The 22,009-nt window shown below is 41.5% G+C and overlaps 1 pseudogene; it reads right to left on the bottom strand.

Annotated features, from left to right (window-relative positions):
- LOC131755514 (RNA/RNP complex-1-interacting phosphatase-like) overlaps window positions 1-22,009 on the bottom strand; it is a 248,669-nt pseudogene that overhangs the window by 141,913 nt on the left and 84,747 nt on the right.

Below are 22,009 nucleotides of genomic sequence, written 5' to 3'. Positions count from 1 at the left end.
CCCCTAATTACTCATTTGCCAAAACAGATTGATATGACCATTCATAAGACAATTCATGGCAAAGAGGGATAGAATAATGATTGTCTCAGCCTAACAAGGATTTATCCACTAAAGCTGAATGCTTCACTCCTCAAAAAATCATAAAGTTCTATGAGCAAGGAAGAACTACTAAGGAACTGTTAAGTAAACCATTCAGAATTGTTTGTCCAAGACCATATGATTCTTTTTTTTCCATTGGAAATGGAATTCATTGCCTTAGGTCTTCTTAAATAGTGTTCTCTTACTGTTGGGGCTGGCTCTGTGCTTGATAACCAGTTCATTTATAACCTGTTACAAGTGCGATATCTACTGGCAGTTAAGAAAGGCAGAATTCAAAGTGATCTCCTAGCTTGTAAGCAAACCGAGATTCATTGTCCCTCTTCTCATTAAAAAATGAGTTACTGTGTCCAGAAACTAACTCTAGTAAATGGGTTTAACATTACCCATTCTTATGTGTTTCATCTAATCATTTTGGTTGTTAATATGGTGATAATTAAAAGTCAAGGTAAATTTTCAACATTAAGAATTCTGATTTATTGAGCTTGAATTATGCCACCATGCTTATGTAAAAATGAAAGAGGCACCATGGTTAAACTCAGAAAAGTTTCTCAGTTGTAAGAATTTTGACTTATTCTTTCCTGTGACCTCCTTCCCTGTTGTCTTGAACCACAGCAAAAGGATACTGCATGTCTTCTTATTGTAGTGCTGAGCTTACTGAAGTCATATACAACACATCTCAGTCTCTGTTTCTTGGAAGGAAAGTCCTGCTAGTTGACTGACAATTCTAAGCAGGGAGAATTAAGATAAATGTGTTTCATGTTTTACACACAAATGCAGAATTTGTATAATCACGACTTCACAGTTGTGATCTCAAAAAAGAAGGAATTTCTCCTTTATATTTTTCTTGCAATTAAGGTAAGAACACTCCGAATCTCGAAGCTTCTGAAGTGTTAGAAGTAGAGATGGTCTAGGAAAGATGGAGTTGTAATGTTTTACCCATTTAGCATGTGTGTATTTTTCCTTATGTACTCGAAGGTGACATATTTGTTCAGCTCAGTGATACTACAGTAGCTAAAAAAATCACTCATTACTACAAGGAGAAGCAATCTCAACCTAACAAATCAGAAGTGTTTCTTATTATTTTATATTGAGTTGAATATTTAACTCAACACTTTTCTACATACAAAACACAAGTCTCTTGAAGGGTTCTTCATAAGTTCATTATATAAGAATTTAGTATGTCATAAGCTTAAACATTTGACATTTAATTGTAGTAGTATGCATGTTGGTTAATTTTCTTATGACCCCATGATGAGTTTGAGAAAAACTCAAAGAATTAGAATATCTGGTTCTATTAAATTCTTACATGTATCTTGCTGAAATTTTTGTTCACTAATTTATATCCAACTACATAAAGCAAATTTGGAGGGAAAAATAATAATAAATAAATAATGACATCTCCAAATATTTTCCTAGGAAGCTGTCCACCATATATTAAATTATAAACCAAAATGTCTGAATACTATACCATTCAATCACATGTACAGTCAGTTCTGTATATCCAACGGTTCCATATCCTGCAGATATGGAAGGACAATTATACTACACCATTTTACATATGGTAAAATGAGCATCTGAGGATTTTGGCATCCATGGGGAGTCCTAAAACCAATCCCGCTGCAAATAACAAGGGAGCATCGTATATGCTTACATCTGCATTTTTACGTCTGAAAACATATGTGCTAAATTATGACTGGTGGCAACCTCTGAGTAGGAGGCAAAATTGCCTTCCACTTCATACATTTCTCTGACTGCAGTTTTTGCATTCAGCTTACATTAGCTTGCATTACTATTGTAAACAGAACAATTTAAACATGGTCTGCCTCTTGGGGCTGGCAACTCACCTGCAGATGAGGTAGCCAGTCCTGTTTAAACCATGGGTACAGTGGACACCCATAAGTCTGTCTATAAAACAGGTGTCCCTGATCACCTACCACATTCCCTCACCGCTTCATCATGTTGTGTTATTTTCCAATGAATTTAGCACCACTTGACACTCCATATATTTACTTATTTATTTATCTCTCTCCCCCACTAGAACGTAAAGTACGTAAGGGCAAGAACTTTGTTCTTTTCCTACTTCCTAGAACAGTGCCTTCAACTTAGAAGGTGTTATACAAATATTTGCTGAAAATGAATGTATGAATTCTTTGCCCTTTCACACTACACTCTAGTCACAGCAGAGGCTGCCCCTCCAGAGCACAAGTTCAAGCCCTGTGCCTTTAGTCCCTTTTCCCAATACCTGGGCTGTCCTTTCCTCATTCAGGCAAAATCGTCTTCCCCCAAGCCCAGCTCAAATGATGTCTCCTCGGTCAGGCCTTCCTCGATTTTTCCTCTAGTTTCCTGCTGCACTTGATCCTTTTATTATAATTAACCCACTTTATAGTTACTACATGTTTACCTTTGTAGATAACTGTAAGTTGCTACTGAACACAGACTTCTAGTCACCTCTGTATCCCCGTGCCGTAACAACAAACCTATAAGCCTCTCGGTGTTTACTAAAACAATTTATTTTCTGAGTCTCTGCCAAACTAGGGAGTGGATAGTAGAGTCTCCTCCTCTTTATCAGTGAGCCTGGCATCTGTGGGAGGGGCTTAGAGCAGAGAAAACCACCAACGGATCATAACTAAGGTCCTGAGACTGCAATGGCAGAGAGCATGGTGAAGTTAGCCCACTGCATGCAGAACACCCACACACGAGTCAGCATATGCAATGGACTACACTTGGTATAACATGTGCACAATCAAGGTTTACAAATGTGTTCTCATGCACTCGTAAGGATCTTCTAGCCCACGCGGAACAGACAGAACACACACAAAGGAGCCTGGAGGAAGTGAGAGGGCCAGCAGCTGCACCCTAACATCTTAAGGGGTAACATTTCTGTGACTACAGTTTACACAAATCAGATAATTTGCCTCCTTTCTTGACACCCTGCTTATCACGGGCAAGGACAAGCCTCTCAAGTTTTAAAGCTAAAGTACAGGGAAGATCTGTGTATAGGTCTTAAGATGTTTAAGAGCTAGTACCTGCATTAAGCATCCAGGTTATAGAATGAATATTTATCTTGAAATTCCAGTCTCTCCTTCTCTCTCTCACCTCCTATCCCCTATCTTCCCAGCTCCATCTCTATTCCTTCTCCCCTACTCCCTGTTTTATGTATATATGTGCATCATTTTATATATACACGGAATATTTACTCTCTGTCAGGTTTATTTAATAAAGTGCACACTCCTCAGCCTAAATTTAGAAAGAGGACAAGATAAACACCTTCTCCTGTGGGTCACTGGTGTTCCAAAGACGAAAGATTCCTCAGTCTTAAAACACAGCAAATACCATGTTCCTTCTGACAGTTAGATGCTAGATAAAGGCAGGCGGATCCTTACAATTCAGACAGTATTAAGACCCACTAACAACAGAGTAGATCTTAAAGCAGAAACAAGAAAACCTTAGCCTTTGAAGCTCTTCCTGTCTGAAGATACGTACAAGAGGTGGCAGTGTTCTCCCTCACTTGCACCCAAAGGGTAAAAGCAGCAAAAATATCTTAAACACATATGATAACAAAGCCACTCTTCTGGTCCACTCTCTTTTGTTTTGCTTCTCGGGATGTGTCCCACGCTGAACCTTTGCTTTTTCTTTTCTCTTTTATATACGCTAAGAACCTGAGAGGCTTAACCTTTTCTTCCACATCTCAACCAATAAATAGGACAAAATAACACTTTTATCTTTTTATGTATTTTCCATTCAAATTTTTTAAAAGAGGTAAGTAAGCTACTTCAGTTCATACTTCTCACACAAATCACCTTCCAAACTAAACTAAGTTGTTTGTGACCATAAACAGGAAAAACACCATACCCTATCAGCACCTTCAGACATTTCCACCTTAATGTTACCAAACACAACAGGCCTAATGTCAGAACTATTTAAAATGTTGAAAATCCCCAACCCCACTCAAAATGCATACCAAAGTTCAGGTAAAGGAAAAAAAAAACAGAAACAACTCACCATTATCTTTATTTTCTTTCAAAAACCCATTAACAGCACATGGGAATTTAAAAATAGTGTCATCATCTGGCACCTGATGCCCAATTGTACAAATTCTTAAATAACGAATAGTTTCTGATAAGTCCTATAAGGCAAAACCATGAAAATATGTATTATTTCATTTGTCAGGAAAGAATAAAAATTTAATCAGAGAAGGCAGAATAGAAACCAAGAGAGTACATTAAACTTAGTATGTCAGTCATTCTGATGAGAGCCATTTTTTCCAAAGCTGCTTTAACCAGTAAGTATCACTTGATTTTCATTGAAACTGCAGAAAAATCACAGTTACTAGGCATGCAAAAGGAAAAGCAAATCTATATGAATGAATGCACATGTAACTCAAAAGGATATAAACAGTTCTACCTACATTTATGTTCTATCTTATATTTCAAGGGCCACAAAGCGGCTGTGATTTAAGTAGAATAGTAGAATAGAGTCTGAAGAACTTGGATTCAAATTAGGAAATAGAGCAAATTTCAGGCATTGTTGAGAACTGGTATTCTCGGGGTGGGAGAAAGTAGACTATCAATAGAAGACAGAAAAGGATAAGTAAAAATTCTGTAGTTCTGAATTTAAGTGGAAAGTAGCAGTACGAACCTATGACATATTTTATATTGAAAACAAACATACATATCTCCCAGCTCTGACCACTGAAAAAGTCTAAAAACAACTGATGTCATATCAAAAGGACTCAGGAGTCACTGAGAAGCTCCAACTAGCCAAAAACAGGGCCTCATTTAGAATAATAACTGTAACGGAGTCCACGGTGATATGAATAAATAAATTTTTAAAAATTGGTCACCACTGGAGGATATTTGTGAATCAACTCATTATTTTGAAAACTGTTAAATAAAAGAAGAGGGCTTCCCTGGTGGTGCAGTGGTTGAGAGTCCGCCTGCCGATGCAGGGGACACGAGTTCGTGCCCCGGTCCGGGAAGATCCCACATGCCATGGAGCGGCTAGGCTCGGGAGCCATGGCCACTGAGCCTGCGCGTCTGGAGCCTGTGCTCTGCAATGGGAGAGGCCACAGCAGTGAGAGGCCAACGTACCGAAAAAAAAAAAAAAGAGTCATGTACCAAAATGTTCATTGCAGCTCTATTTTCCATAGCCAGGAGATGGAAGCAACCTAAGTGTCCATCAAGAGATGAATGGATAAAGATGTGGCACATATATACAATGGAATATTACTCAGCCATAAAAAGAAATGAAACTGAGTTATTTTTAATGAGGTGGATGGACCTGGAGTCTGTCATACAAAGTGAAGTAAGCCAGAAGGAGAAAAACATTTTTTTTCTTAGATTCCATATATGCTAACACATATATGGAATCTAAGAAAAAAAATGTCATGAAGAGACTAGTGGTAGGAGGGGAATAAAACACAGACCCAATAGAGCATGGACTTCAGGATATGGGGAGGTGGAAGGGTAAGCTGTGACAAAGTGAGAGAGTGGCATGGACATATATACACTATCAAATGTAAATTAGATCGCTAGTGGGAAGCTGCCCCATAGCACAGGGAGATCACCTCTGTGCTTTGTGACCACCTAGAGGGCTGGGATAGGGAGGGTGGGAAAGAAGGTGATGCAAGAGGGAAGAGATATGGGATCATATGTATATGTATAACTGATTCACTTTATTATAAAGCAGAAACTAACACACCATTGTAAAGCAATTAGAGTCCAATAAAGATGTTAAAAAAAGAATATATGCAACTCATAGAGACAGTTTACAAGCAAAATAAAACCTATCAGAAAAATGAGGCTTTACAAAAAAAATCCTATCAAAACAGTATCATGCCAAAAGCTAAGCATATATCATATTAAAAGTTCAATAGTTTCAATTTTAGAATTGACCTCCAAGCCACAAATCCTCACTAAGAGATTCCGCAAAAGCACTTGCACCCAGGTCACCCATGAGCGTGTCTTAGTTCAGAGTGATGCACCTCAAACCAGCCATACAGTCAAGATCACATCTCCTGGAAGGAAAACTCTCAGCCCAGGTGTCTGCATGCCTTCTGGTGGTCTGATACTTCACAGATTTCACGGGATGAAATTAAGATGCTTGAATAAGGAAACAGGGTGTGCCTACTGAGTATGGCTTATTACATCAGAGATTCACACACACACACATATCAAACATATATGGCAGGGGAATCAAGCTGAGAAATTAAAAAGTCATTCTGGTTTACGAGTCCAGTGACCCAGATCCTAGTCCGTCAGTGATTAGATTCCAGCCACTGGATGACCTGTTTCTCAACAGTTATGTAAAGTTGGACAACTCAATGACAGTCTATGAATTATTTTCCTTAGCTTCTAAGTCAGGGAATGGGTCCTAAATTCTATGATTGCTGAGGCTCTAAATGTCATCATTCTGTCCTCCAATGGTCTCCAAACACCTGACTGGGTAGGGTAACCCATAAGAAAACTTTTTAATATGCATCTTATTTATTAACAAATTATATACACAAAGTTCTATACATATAATGTATGTATATTATAAACCACACAGATATTTTTAAAATGATACAAAGGCAAATAAGTTCTAATGTTTTCTTTTCCTAAATCTAAGACATTTTATTATTATTATTATTATTATTAAATATTTATTTATTTATTTATTTGGCTGTGTCGGATCTTTAGTTGCGGCATGCCAGATCTTTTATTTGTGGCATGCAGGCTCTTAGTTATGGCATGCATGTAGGATCCAGTTCCTTGAGCAGGGATCAAACACGGGCCCCCTGCACTGGGAGCGCAGAGCCTTAACTGTTGGACCACCAGGGAAGTCCAAGGCATTATTTTAATAACTGTATTACAAAACGGATCTCACATGCTACCTAGGGTATGCACACAGACTTTAGAGGCCTGGACTATGCACAGGCAGTTTGATGTGCCTTGGGAAAATAATGGTTTCACATTTCACCACAAGTCTTGTCTTAAAGACATTCAATTCTTTATATTCATAAAATAAATTTTGGTATTAGGGAACACTGAGTTTAAGTGAAAAAAGTCTTATCACATTCTTGAGAAAATAAAGGACTCAAAGTGCCTTTGACACTCTAAAACGAAAATTATGAGTGTCATTTTTCTATTAACAGTAACTTCTAAAAGCTCCAAGCAAAAATAACAGCAATCACTTACAAATTAGTGATTGCTAATAACAGCAATCAATGACTGTAATTAATTACTGTAATAAATCAAAAACTATTTATACAAATTAGTTCATTTCAACCTCATAATGAGGCACAGAGGTTAAGTGACTGGTTCATGGTCACTAGCTATGAAATGGGAGAAAGGGAATTGGAACCTAGGCCATTTGGATTTGGCACCTGTGTTCTTGACTGTTTTCAATCCCAGGGGTCACTGGACTTGCCCTCTATAGGATCAAAGAATTTTTCAATTTTTAAAATCTAAATTTAAACGTTTCCAGCTTTGTGGGCTATACAGTTTCTGTTGCAACTACTCAACCCCACTGGCATAGGGTGAAAGTACCCATAGCTACCATGTAAACAATGGGTGCAACTATGTTCCAAAAACACTTTCTAAACAATGGATGTGACTACGTTCCAAAAACACTTTCTCTACCAGGCGACGGGCTGGATCTGGCCCACCAGCCATAGTTTGCCCATCCCTGATCTGCACCATCAAACTATTAAAAAGGCTTCATGTCAAATTATTAAATAACTTTAGGCCTAAATACAGTCATTATAACCACTGTAAAGTTGTTAAGGCATTATTTTTAAAACTATATTTACAAATTGCTGATGTAGTGATTTTTATTAGCTTATAAACTACAGCAGCTGGTAAACACTTGATTCATTTAAGTCTTGAAGACTAGAATGGCATAATTTTTCACAGTATCACAATCAACGTTTTCAGTAAATAAAAATACATAAAAATATTATGAGGTATTATATATTAAATCTCTTATTTCTAAAATTAAGTGGACTATCTTTACTAAATGGTAGAATCCCAAACTGAAAACTGGTCATATACTTTCAACAAAATGAAAGCTGCACTCACATGTGTCAAAAGACAAAAATTAACTGCCATCTGTATCAATATATTAATGTGCGTCAATCACATATGTTTTCATGAAAGTTCAAACATAAAAAAAATCACCTTTAAGATCTTGGCCATGTGATCTGCTCCCTGCCATGTCACATTACACCCCATGAAGTTTACTGTCTTCAGAGAGATAGAGTTCTTTACACCTTGACAAATAACTAAAAGGGAAACACACACACACACACACACAATATACATTTGTCAATCTTGACTCATTTGCTTTTCTTGAGTCAATTGGAGGTTTATAGCCACATTCTTAAAATCATTAACTGCAGTCTTTCCAAACAGGTAACTGATGAACAGATGCATTCTAAAACTTGTCAGTAACAAAGTGTTACTCCAGTTAACAGCAGCAGTTTAATTGTATTTAGATACTAAAACTGAATACACTGAATACTGCAAACTGTATTCCCAACCACTCAGTAAAATACTACATACCTTTTGAGACATAGGGAAAAAAAGAAAAACCTAAAAATCTTAAGACTCTTCCTATTTTCATTTCCAATGACACTTCCCAATCTTGATGATCAATCAGCGATTTAAATGTCAATTATAAAGCCAGTATTTTATTAGCTGCTATGCAGTATACTAGAGCCATAGAAGAGAGAGGACCTCAAACCCTCTGCTCCCTCAAATTGAAAGGCAGGCTTCCTGACCCCTCCAGACCACTACTGGACACAGGGAACACACACTAATGTTTCAGGACTCCAACTAACAGTCACCTGCTTTGTGATTACTTCCATGACACACCCCCACTAACACCACTGAGTTTGCTGCTCTTATGGGACGTGACATATATTTCCTATTTTAACACATACCACAGTGCGTTATAATTATGATTGCAGATACATGTTCTAACAATTTAAAGATCACGATGACATTTTTGCTCTTTACATCTTGCTATTTCCCTTCCCATAATATTTCTTGAAGAGAAACATTAAAATACAGACAAACAGGGCTTCCCTGGTGGCGCAGTGGTTGAGAATCCGCCTGCCCATGCAGGGGACACAGGTTCGTGTCCCAGTCCGGGAAGATCCCACATGCCGCGGAGCGGCTGGGCCCGTGAGCCATGGTCACTAAGCCTGCGCGTCCAGAGTCTGTGCTCCGCAACGGGAGAGGCCACAACAGTGAGAGGCCCGCGTACCGAAAAACAAAACAAAACAAACAAACAAAAAATACAGACAAACACAAAAAACAGAAAATATACAAAATGTGTGGTTTGTGGCTTAACAAGAAACTTAAGTAAAATCAGTTCTGACAGTAGCCAGCATGACAAACTTCCACGATACAAAGGAGAATGGATCAAGATTTGAGCAGGCACAGGAGACACTCCAGGCATGAACAACACCAAGAAAAGGTACACAGGAAGTAACGTGGTGTGTAGGAAATCACGAGACCAGTCTGATGAGAAGAGACTTAAACAAGACTGAAACTCAATTTCTAAACCTCCATCTCGGAGATGGCTTAAAGATGGCGGAAGAGTAAGACGCGGCGATCTCCTTCCTCCTCACAGAGACAACAGAAATACATCTACACGTGGAACTTCTCCTATAGAACACCCACTGAACACTGGCAGAAGACCTCAGACCTCCCAAAAGGCAAGAAACTCCCCACCTACCTGGGTAGGGCAAAAGAAAAAAGAATAAACAGAGACAAAGAATAGGCACGGGACCTACACCAGTGGGAGGGAGCCATGAAGGAGGAAAGATTCCCACACACTAGAAGCCCCTTTGTGGGCGGAGACTGCGGGTGGCGGAGGGGGAAGCTCCGGAGCCGCGGAGGAGAGCGCAGCCACAGGGTGCGGAGGGCAAAGCGGGGAGATTACCGCAGCAGATCGGTGCTGACGGGCACTCACCAGCCCGAGAGGCTTGTCTGCTACCCCGCCGGAGCGGGCAGGGGCTGGGAGCTGAGGCTCGGGCTTCAGTCGGATCCAAGGGAAAGGTCTGGAGTTGGCAGAGTGAAAACAGCCTGAAGGGGTTAGTGCGCCACGGCTGGCCGGGAGGGAGTCCGGTTGAAGTGTGGAGCTTCTGAAGAGGCAAGAGACCTTTTCTTCCCTCTTTGCTTCCTGGGCGCGAGGAGAGGGGATTAAGCGCCCCGCTTAAAGAAGCCCCAGAAAAGGGCGTGGAGCTGCCGAAGAAACAAGAGACTATTTCTTGCCTCTTTGCTTCCTCGGGTGTGAGGAGAGGGGATTAAGAGCACCATGTAAAGGAGCTCCAGAAACGGGCACGAGCCGCGGCTGTCAGCACGGACAGTAGAGACGGGTGTGGGACGCTAAGGTTGCTGCTCCCGCCAACAAGAGGCCTGTGTGTGAGCACAGGTCACTCTCCACACCGCCCCTCCCGGGAGCCCGTGCAGCCCGCCACTTCCGGGGTCGCGGAATCCAGGGACAGCTTCCCCAGGAGAACGCACGGCGGGCCTCGGGCCGGTGCAGCGTCACGCCGGCCTCTGACGTCACAGGCTCGCCCCGCATCTGTGCCCCTCCCTCCCCCCTGCCTGAGTGAGCCGGAGCCCCCCAATCAGCTGCTCCTTTAACCCCGTCCTGTCTGAGCAAAGGGCAGATGCCCTCGGACGACCTACACGCAGAGGCGGGGCCAAGTCCAAAGCTGAACCCCAGGAGCTGTGTGAACAAAGAGGAGAGGGGGAGGTCTCTCCCAGCAGCCTCAGAAGCAGCGGATTAAAGCTCCACAATCAACTTGAAGTGCCCTGCATCTGTGGAAAACCTGAATAGACAACGAATCATCCCAAGTTGAGGAGGTGGACTTTGGGAGCAAGATATACTATTATTTTACCCTTTTTTCTTTCTGTGAGTGTGTATGGGTGTGCTGCTGTGTGAGATTTTGTCTGTATAGCTTTGCTTTCACCATTTGTCCTAGGGTTAGACTGACCCGTTTTTCTGAGTTTTTTTAATAGAAATTTTTCTTCTTAATAATTATTTTTTATTTTAATAACTATACTTTATCCTACTTTATTTTGTCTTCTCCCTTTCTTTCTTCCTTCCATCCCTCCTTCCCTTTCTTCCTTCCTTCCTCCCTTCCTTCCTTTCTTCCTTCCTCCCTTTCTTCCTCTCCTCCTTCCTTCCTTCCTTTCTTGCTTTCTTCCTTCATTATTACCTTACTTCCTTCCTCCCTTCCTTTCTTCCTTCCTCCCTTCCCTCCCTCCCTCCCTCCTTCCTTCCTTCCTTCTTTCCTTTCTATTTTTTCTCCCTTTTATTTTGAGCCATGTGGATTAAAGGCTCTTTGCGCCCCAGCCAGGCACCAGGGCTGTGTCTCTGAGGTGGGAGAACCAACTTCAGGACACTGGTCCCCAAGAGACCTCCCAGCTCCACGCAATGTCAAACGGCGAAAATCTCCCAGAGACCTCCATCTCAACACCAAGACCAAGCTTCACTCAAGGACCAGCAATGAACACTGCTGGGCACCCTATCCCCAACAAAGAGCAAGACAGGTCTACAGCCCCATCCCTTAGCAGAGAGGCTGCCTAAAATCATAATAAGGCTACCAACATCCCCAAACACACCACCAGACGTGGACCTGCCCACCAAAAAGACAAGATCCAGGCTCATTCACCAGAACAGAGCCACTAGTCCCCCCAACCAGGAAACCTACTCAACCCACTGAACCAACCTTAGCCACTGGGGACAGCCACCAAAAACAACGGGAACTATGAACCTGCAGTCTGCAAAAAGGAGACCCCAAACACAGTAAGATAAGCAAAATGAGAAGACAGAAAAACACACAGCAGATGAAGGAGCAAGATAAAAACCCACCAGTCCTAACAAATGCAGAGGAAATAGGCAGTCTACCTGAAAAAGAATTCAGAATAATGATAGTAAAAATGATTCAAAATCGTGGAAATAGAATAGACAAATTTCAAGAAACATTTAACAAGGACCTAGAAGAAATAAAGAGGAAGCAAGCAATGATGAGCAACACAATAAATGAAATGAAAAATACTCTAGATGGGATCAATAACAGAATAACTGAGGCAGAAGGACGGATAAATGACTTGGAAGATAAAATAGTGGAAATAACTACTGCATGGCAGAGTAAAGAAAAAAGAATGAAAAGAACTGAGGAGAGTCTCAGAGACCTCTGGGACAACATTAAACGCACCAACATTCGAATTATAGGGGTCCCAGAAGAAGAAGAGAGAAAGAAAGGGACTGAGAAAATATTTGAAGAGATTAGAGTTGAAAACTTCCCTAATATAGGAAAGGAAATAGTCAATCAAGTCCAGGAAGCACAGAGAGTCCCATACAGGATAAACCCAAGGATAAACATGCCAAGACACATAATAATCAAACTGTCAAAAATTAAATACAAAGAAAACATATTAAAAGCAGCAAGGGAAAAACAACAAATAACACACAAGGGAATCCCCAAAAGGTTAACTTCTGATCTTTCAGCAGAAACCCTACAAGCCAGAAGGGAGTGGCAGGACATATTTAAAGTGATGAAGGAGAAAAACCTACAAGCAAGATTACTCTACCCAGCAAGGATCTCATTCAGATTTGATGGAGAAATTAAAACCTTTACAGATAAGCAAAAGCTGAGAGAGTTCAGCACCACCAAACCAGCTCTACAACAAATGCTAAAGGAACTTCTCTAGGCAAGAAACACAAGAGAAGGGAAAGACCTACAAGAACAACCCGAAACAATTAAGTAAATGGTGATAGGAACATACATATCGATAACTACCTTAAATGTAAATGGATTAAATGCTCCCACCAAAAGACACAGACTGGATGAATGGATACAAAAACAAGACCCATATATATGCTGTCTACAAGAGACCCACTTCAAACCTAGGGACACATACAGACTGAAAGTAAGGGGATGGAAAAAAATATTCCATGCAAATGGAAATCAGAAGAAAGCTGGAGTAGCAATTCTCATATCAGACAAAATAGACTTTAAAATAAAAACTATTACAAGAGACAAAGAAGGACACTACATAATGATCAAGGGATCGATCCATGAAGAAGATATAACAATTGTAAATATTTATGCACCCAACATAGGAGCACCTCAATACATAAGGCAAATACTAACAACCTTAAAAGGGGAAATCGACACTAACACAATCATAGTAGGGGACTTTAACACCCCACTTTCACCAATGGACAGATCATCCAAACTGAAAATAAATAAGGAAACACAAGCTTTAAATGATACATTACACAAGATGGACCTAATTAATATTTATAGGACATTCCATCCAAAAACAACAGAATACACATTTCTCTCAAGTGCTCATGGAACATTCTCCAGGATAGATCATATATTCGGTCACAAATCTAGCCATGGCAAATTTAAGAAAGTTGAAATCATATCAAATATCTTTTCCGACCACAATGCTATGAGACTAGATATCAATTACAGGAAAAGATCTGTAAAAAATACAAAGACATGGAGGCTAAACAATACACTACTTAATAACGAAGTGATCACTGAAGAAATCAAAGAGGAAATCAAAAAATACTTAGAAACAAATGACAATGGAGACACGACAACCCAAAACCTATGGGATACAGCAAAAGCAGTTCTAACAGGGAAGTTTATGCAATACAATCATACCTTAAGAAAAAGGAAACATCTCGAATAAACAACCTAAGTTTGCACTAAAAGAATTAGAGAAAGAAGAACAAAAAACCCCCAAATTTAGCAGAAGGAAAAAAATCATAAAGATCAGATCAGAAATAAATGAAAAAGAAATGAAGGACACATTAGCAAAGATCAATAAAAGTAAAAGCTGGTTCTTAGAGAAGAAAAATAAAATCGATAAACCATTAGCCAGACTCATCAAGAATAAAAGGGAGAAGACTCAAATCAATAAAATTAGAAATGGAAAAGGAGATGTAACAACTGACACTGCAGAAATACAAAAGAGTATTAGAGATTACTACAAGCAACCGTATGCCAATAAAATGGACAACCTGGAAGAAATGGACAAATTCTTAGAAATGCACAACCTGCCGAGACTGAACCAGGAAGAAATAGAAAATATGAACAGACCAATCACAAGAACTGAAATTGAAATTGTAATTAAAAATCTTCCAACAAACAAAAGCCCAGGACCAGATGGCTTCACAGGCGAATTCTATCAAACATTTAGAGAAGAGCTAACACCTATCCTTCTCAAACTCTTCCAAAAGATAGCAGAGGAAGGAACACTCACAAACTCATTCTATAAGGCCACCATCACCCTGATACCAAAACCAGACAAACACGTCACAAAGAAAGAAAACTACAGGCCAATATCACTGATGAACATAGATCCAAATATCCTCAACAAAATATTAGCAAACAGAATCCAACAGCACATTAAAAGGATCATACACCATGATCAAGTGGGGTTTATTCCAGGAATGCAAGGATTCTTCAATATACGCAAATCAATCAATGTGATAGACCATATCAACAAACTGAAGGAGAAAAACCATATGATCATTTCAATAGATGCAGAGAAAGCTTCTGACAAAATTCAACACTCATTTATGATAAAAAACCCTGCAGAAAGTAGGCATAGAGGGAACTTTCCTCAACATAATAAAGGCCATATATGACAAACCCACAGTCAGCATTGTTCTCAATGGTGAAAAACTGAAACCATTTCCACTAAGATCAGGAACAAGACAAGGTTGCCCACTCTCACCACTCTTATTCAACCTAGTTTTGCAAGTTCTAGCCACAGCAATCAGAGAAGAAAAAGAAATAAAAGGAATCCAAATAGGAAAAGAAGAAGTAAAGCTGTCACTGTTTGCAGATACCATGATACTATACATAGAGAATCCTAAGGATGCTACCAGAAAACTACTAGAGCTAAACAATGAATTTGGTAAAGTTGCAGGATACAAAATTAATGCACAGAAATCTCTGGCATTCTTATACGCTAATGATGAAAAATCTGAGAGTGAAATTAAGAAAACACTCCCATTTACCATTGCAAGAAAAAGAATAAAATATCTAGGAATAAACCTACCTAAGGAGACAAAAGACTTGTATGCAGAAAACTATAAGACACTGATGAAAGAAATTAAAGATGATACAAACAGGTGGAGAAATATACCATGTTCTTGGATTGGAAGAATGAACATTGTGAAAATGACTGTACTACCCAAAGCAATCTACAGATTCAATGCAATCCGTATCAAATTACCACTGGCATTCTTTACAGAACTAGAACAAAAAATTTCACAGTTTGTATGGAAACACAAAAGACCCCGAATAGGCAAAGCAATCTTGAGAACGAAAAATGGAGCTGGAGGAATCAGGCTCCCTGACTTCAGACTAGACTACAAGGCCACAGTAATCAAGACAGTATGGTACTGGCACAAAAACAGAGATATAGATCAATGGAACAGGACAGAAAGTCCAGAGATAAACCCACACACGTATGGTCACCTTATCTTTGATAAAGGAGGGAAGGATATACAGTGGAGAAAAGACGGCCTCTTCAATAAGTGGTGCTGGGAAAACTGGACAGCTACCTGTAAAAGTATGAAATTAGAACACTCCCTAACACCACACACAAAAATAAACTCAAAATGGGTTAAAGACCTAAATGTAAGGCCAGACACTATCAAACTCTTAGAGGAAAACATAGGCAGAACACTCTATGACATAAATCACAGCAAGATCCTTTTTGACCCATCTCCTAGAGAAATGGAAATAAAAACAAAAATAAACAAATGGCACCTAATGAAACTTAAAAGCTTTTGCACAGCCAAAGATACCATAAACAAGACCAAAAGACAACCCTCAGAATGGGAGAAAATATTTGCAAATGAAGCAACGGACAAAGGATTAATATCCAAAATTTATAAGCAACTCAGGCAGCTCAATAACAAAAAAACAAACAATCCAATCCAAAAATGGGCAGAAGAACTAAATAGACATTTCTAAAAGAAGATATACAGATTGACAACAAACATGAAAGAATGCTCAACATCATTAATCATTAGAGAAATGCAAATCAAAACTACAATGAGATATCACCTCACACTGGTCAGATTGGCCATCATCAAAAACTCTAGAAACAATAAATGCTGGAGAGGGTGTGGAGAAAAGGGAACACTCTTGCACTGCTGGTGGGAATGTAAATTGATACAGCCACTATGGAGAACAGTATGGAGGTTCCTTAAAAAACTACAAATAGAACTACCATATGACCCCACATTCCCACTACTAGGCATATACTCTGAGAAAACCATAATTCAAAAAGAGTCATGTACCAAAATGTTCATTGAAGCTCTATTTACGATAGCCAGGACATGGAAGCAACCTAAGTTTCCATCAACAGATGAATGGATAAAGAAGATGTGACACATATATACAATGGAATATTACTCAGCCATAAAAAGAAATGAAACTGATGAGGTGGACAGACCTGGAGTCTGTCATACAGAGTGAAGTAAGTCAGAAGGAGAAAAACAAATACCGTATGCTAACACATATATGTGGAATCTAAGAAAAAAAATGTCATGGAGAGATTAGTGGTAGGATGGGAATAAAACATAGACCTACTAGAGCATGGACTTGAGGATATGGGGAGTGGGAAGGGTAAGCTGTGACGATGTGAGAGAGTGGCAGGGACATATACACACTGCCAAATGTAAATTAGATAGCTGGTGGGAAGCTGCCGCATAGCACAAGGAGATCACCTCTGTGTTTTGTGACCACCTAGAGGGGTGGGATAGGGAGGGTGGGAGGGAGGGTGACAAAAGAGGGAAGAGATATGGGAACATATGTATATGTATAACTGATTCACTTTGTTGCAAAGGAAAAACTAGCGCACTATTGTAAAACAGTTATACTCCAATATAGATGTTTTAAAAAAAAAAAAAAAAAAAAAACTCCATCTCCAAGTGGACGATTCGAAGGACACATGTGCACCAAAGTGGCCGATTTATTCAATCCCTTTAATGGGGAGAACAAGTTTAAAATTGTATTGCTATAGTTTGCCCCAAAAGCAACTATCAAATGTTGGCAGGACACAATGAAGGCTTACCTTTGTTAACATAGTTAAGTCTCTCTCTCTCACAACTAGCCCATTTAGCTCCACGTTCCTTAGCGCACCGACGCACTTAACTCAGCATTTAAGAGCTTTACACAACTAGAAGGTCACATCTTTATTTCTTATCGCAGGAACATGACTTCTGTAAACTTTATTTCTGTCACAACCTAAACCAAAATTATTGTAAAATGAGTGATTTAAACCATATATTTTATCATCATTAAAAACCATATAAATTAAAAAGAAGCATCTGCTCTGTGCTAAGGATTGGAAATGACTCCTGTCCTTAAAGCCTTCATTAATGAGGGAGATGTATAAACTCAAAATTTCAATCACATGAGATAAAGAAACATAACCTTTATGCACAGAGGTTCCTATGGAGGCAAAAAGTTATATCTAAGTGACGGCTTCATGATAACCCCGAAGTACAATGTAGAAAGATGAGACCATGCAGAGTTGGAGTACAAAGTGCATTAACTGCTCAGGGAGCATCTGTACAAAGACACTCAAGGCTGACACCTGCTGGGCCCAGTAAATACTGCAGGTGGCGATGACTTAAAGGCCAGGGGTCCAACTGTGAGAACAGACAGAAAGGAAAATAGAGATGCTGGCCTAAGCAAGCCTGGGAGAGAGCATGGACTGTGTCTCACAGGTGATGAGGACTGGGGCTACCACTGGCTGAGTAAGGGTGCCTCCGCTGATTAGAAAAAGGCACCCCGCTGCTGAAGGACTGATTAGATAAAGGGAGTGATCACAAAAAGCTCCCCTTCCTCAGGGCAAAGAGCCCTATGAGGCTTGGCCGAACACAGTTCAGACTACACGCCTCTGTGCAGAGCACACGCTGGGCGGCTAGTATGCACTAACTCTGTGGGCAAGCCATTTGCAGCATTATTTTAGGCATATCTTTTTTTTTTTTTTTTTTGTGGTATGCGGGCCTCTCACTGTTGTGGCCTCTCCCGTTGCGGAGCACAGGCTCCGGACGCGCAGGCCCAGCGGCCATGGCTCACGGGCTCAGCTGCTCCGCGGCACGTGGGATCTTCCCGGACCAGGGCACGAACCCGTGTCTCCTGCATTGGCAGGCGGACTCTCAACCACTGCGCCACCAGGGAAGCCCTTTGGGCATATATTTTTATCTTAGGATTTTACTTAACTCAAGTAGGCAGATGAACTTAGAGGAACTGAGCCCAGGGGCCGCAAAACCACCCAGGAGTTTCTGCCATATTCTGGGCAAAATGTAATATGGATGAAGAAACAAATTTAGGAGGAGGCCAAATTTTACAAGATAGACCCACTGGATATGCAAGACAAAAAGAAAGTTCAGTGAAGGAACTCTAAAGAGAATGGGCTCTACAATAAATATTTCTTACATTCAGTGTAAAATATTAGGCAAAATTAAGTACAGTGGCCTTTAAGGTCCCTTCCAGCTCTAATTTCTTTTGATTTCTAACTTATTACCCTGGTTAGTCCCATCAGAGGTACAGAACAGTTCTTACACCTGAATGGGATGCAAAGAATAATCTGACTCCTCTTCACCAGGGGATGAATTGAACTGTCCTGGAAGAAGAGATAACAGGTGGTGTGAACCCCAGATCCTAGAAAAGGGCCAGGCACACGATAAGTATTCAGATTTTTGAAAACAAATGAATAATCATTTCCTCTCCTAGATCTTCACACCCTTTCTCTGCTGGCTACTTTCTGTCAGCTTATAAACATCCTCAAATATACCCACTTAAAAAACTCTCAGACCTATATTGCTTTGGATCTTCTTGTGGATAAACTAAGTCTCTAGCATGCCTTCAAACACCTGTCCTCCCAGAAAGCCCAGATCTGTACCTTGGGCCCAGACCTGTCTACCAGGACCCTCTAAAGCACTGAAGATGAAGTAAGATCCTCTCACCACCCCCAACCCCTTTCTACTGTGCTCTGTATCTCTCAAAAAGATGCAGCAGTAAACTGTCACCCACGCTTGCTGCCCTCCCTGTTCTAACTGGTCACCAGGCCTCACCCATTCTCTCTCAGATCTGCAAAATCCAGTCCCACCTGTTATAACTTAAGTGGGACCCTTGGATTACAATTCACCCAGCACCCCATCAACTGCCTTCCACATGGAGGTCCAAGTGAGCCTCTAAGCCAGAATTCCATTTCACTGTTCTTTGGTGTTTCCCACAGCTTTCAGCATAAACATCCAAACTTCTGACAGGACAAACAAGGCCCCTTTGTGTTGGGCCCCACTACGTTTCCAGGATCAACTCTCATTTCTTTCCCAAACCCTGTGTTTCAGTCCTGTACATTAGTTTTCCCACATTTGCTTATATTTCTGAAACTTTAACACACACTGCTCTCTCCTGCCACCCCAGGAGCTTCTACATATCCTTAGAAAGGATGGCACCTCCTTCAAGAAACCTACCCTGAACTTTCCCTTCCAAGAGTCTGTGCTCTGCAAAGGGGAAAGATGGGGGGGATAAATTAGGAGTTTGGCATTAACATATATACACGACTACATATAAAATAGATAATCAACAAGGACCTACTTCATAGCACAGGGAACTCTACTCCATATCCTGTAACAAACTGTATGGGAAAAAGAGTCTGAAAAGAAATAGATACATGTATAACTGAATCACTTTGCTGTACACCTGAAACTAATACAATATTGTCAATCAAGTATACTCCAATATAAAATAAAAATTAAATTAAAGAAAAAAGAGACTCTGTGCTCTGTAGCACCAGAACTCACTTCTTCCAGAGCACGGACTACTGTGATTGTGTTTACCTGCCACCCAGTAGAAGGGAAGATTACCTAGGGCAGAAGCATCGCCCCCAGCAGCCCTTGGTTCTGACAACTCATTCAAGTGCCAGAATACTTTACAAACATAACCTGCTTAATTAACTCTAAGAACCCACAGAAAGAGTGCTTATTAATATCATTTTACAAGTGTGGGGATTGTAGTGCAAAAGAAACCTGCCCAGGCCACAGACAGCATAAGCCCTGGAATTCAAACCCTAAGCTGTCTTCACACCTGTGCTCTTTGCACTATATGATACAACTATTGAAAAAAGACTTTTTTTCCCTAAGCCCTGTTTTAATGGAAAGGAAATGGAGCTGGGATATATTCATTTCCTAATCGCTTTGGTGTGTACCAGGCAAAATCATTCAACAGACCAGGTAACATCTGTGCAACAATTAACGATGCTCCAAACTGTGCGAAGTGTTCTACATTGTAGAGTCTAGAAGCATGAACACAGTGCATCCCTGTAACCGCCACAGAGACTGGGTCCTGTTAAGCCCATGCTACAGATGAGAACACTGAGACCTAGAAGCCTTAAGGCACTAGGCCGAGGTCACCGAGCTGGCAGGAGTCCTAGGCCGAACGCACCGACTAGTGCACGCACACCCGGGCACTAGGCACCAATTCGAGTGCCCACTCTCTATCTGGTACCATCTAAAACACCAATTCGCAGCGCCCACACGAAGGCCCCTGGAAGCAGGAAGTACAAACCTGTCTCGACAAGCCGTGGCAGTAAGAAGCTCTGGAGACAGATCAGGGGCAGAGGGTGCTCAGGAGCGGCACCCACTCCACCCCGCGGAGGCGGTCGGCGTTAACTGCAGCAGGCCCTCCTGCAGGGAAGCGCGCAAGGCGGGCAGAGGCAGCGAGTCCTGCAGCGCGCACAGGTCCTCACAGCGCGAGAAGAGGTTGGCCGCGCTGTCCCAGCAAGGCTTCACCTAGTGATCATGGCCCGAGAGCGGCCTCGGGGACGCTGGCTACGGACACGATGCCCACACCTGCCTGGGGGCCCCGACTCACCTCCCGGCCCCTCGTGCGCCCACCGCCCGGCGGCTGCAGCCCCACAGCGTGCGCAGCACCCGCGTCGCAGCCAGAAGGCATAGGGCCACGGGCCCCAGCTAGGCCGGCCCCTCCATGCCGCGCTCCCGCGACCCCGCGTGGCCTACTGTTGGCGCCGACATCAACGACCTCCGCGCCGCGTGGCGGGGGTTTAAGCCAGCGTGCTCGAGGACGTCTGTCCGCTCGCCGTGCGTCCGTACGCAGCCCCGCCTCCCACGGTGACTCGGACTGAGGAGCAGGTGCGGTATTTTCGAGACTAGGGCAGCGCGAAAGGACGGAGGTGTGGAGAATTTGGGGTTTCCAAAAAGCGTTTGCTGACTCATCCACACAAAAGTGAGACCTGGTTGTATCAACGCATTTGAAAAGTAAACTCCCGGTAAGTGTCTGTGCTCGCCCCGCCCAGGAGAGAACTTGCACTCCGGGAGGGACACAGGAAAGGCTGAGTGAACGTCTGCCTGTGGTCCGTTACCTGGTGCAAGGCTGCGTGAATTTCTGCGGTGAGCTCTTAATTTCTGTAGTTTCTGCTGACTTGAGACGGTGGTTGGCAAATGGTGACGTGTTTCCTGCATTCAGGACATGATCGTGGTTACTAATAATCACTTGGTTTTCTACTGACACCTCCACAGATAATTTACTACTGAATATCCACTTTACAGAAGAGAAACTGAGGCGTAGGAAGTGCAGTGACTGAGTAAGAGGAAGGACTGAGACAATTGGTGTTAGTAAATTAACCCTGCAAGGAGGCCCTTAGCCTGTGGTGGCTCTAGTGATGCGGCCGCCTAGGTAAACCAACCAACATCTAAGGCTGTCAACGCCTCAGGGTGACGATCACCGCTGAGGACAACCAGTCACAAACCACCAACTAGGCTTGAAAGCTATAGCAAGTTAGTCATTTCCTTGCTTTGCTTCTGCCCTTGTAAAAGAAAAATGCCTGCAGCTCCTGTG

The sequence above is a fragment of the Kogia breviceps genome, chromosome 4 (genome assembly GCF_026419965.1).
Source record: "Kogia breviceps isolate mKogBre1 chromosome 4, mKogBre1 haplotype 1, whole genome shotgun sequence".
NCBI classification, from domain to species: Eukaryota; Metazoa; Chordata; class Mammalia; order Artiodactyla; family Physeteridae; genus Kogia; species Kogia breviceps.
Note: the sequence above shows the minus strand (reverse complement) of the source record. Positions and strands in the feature narration are given on the sequence as shown.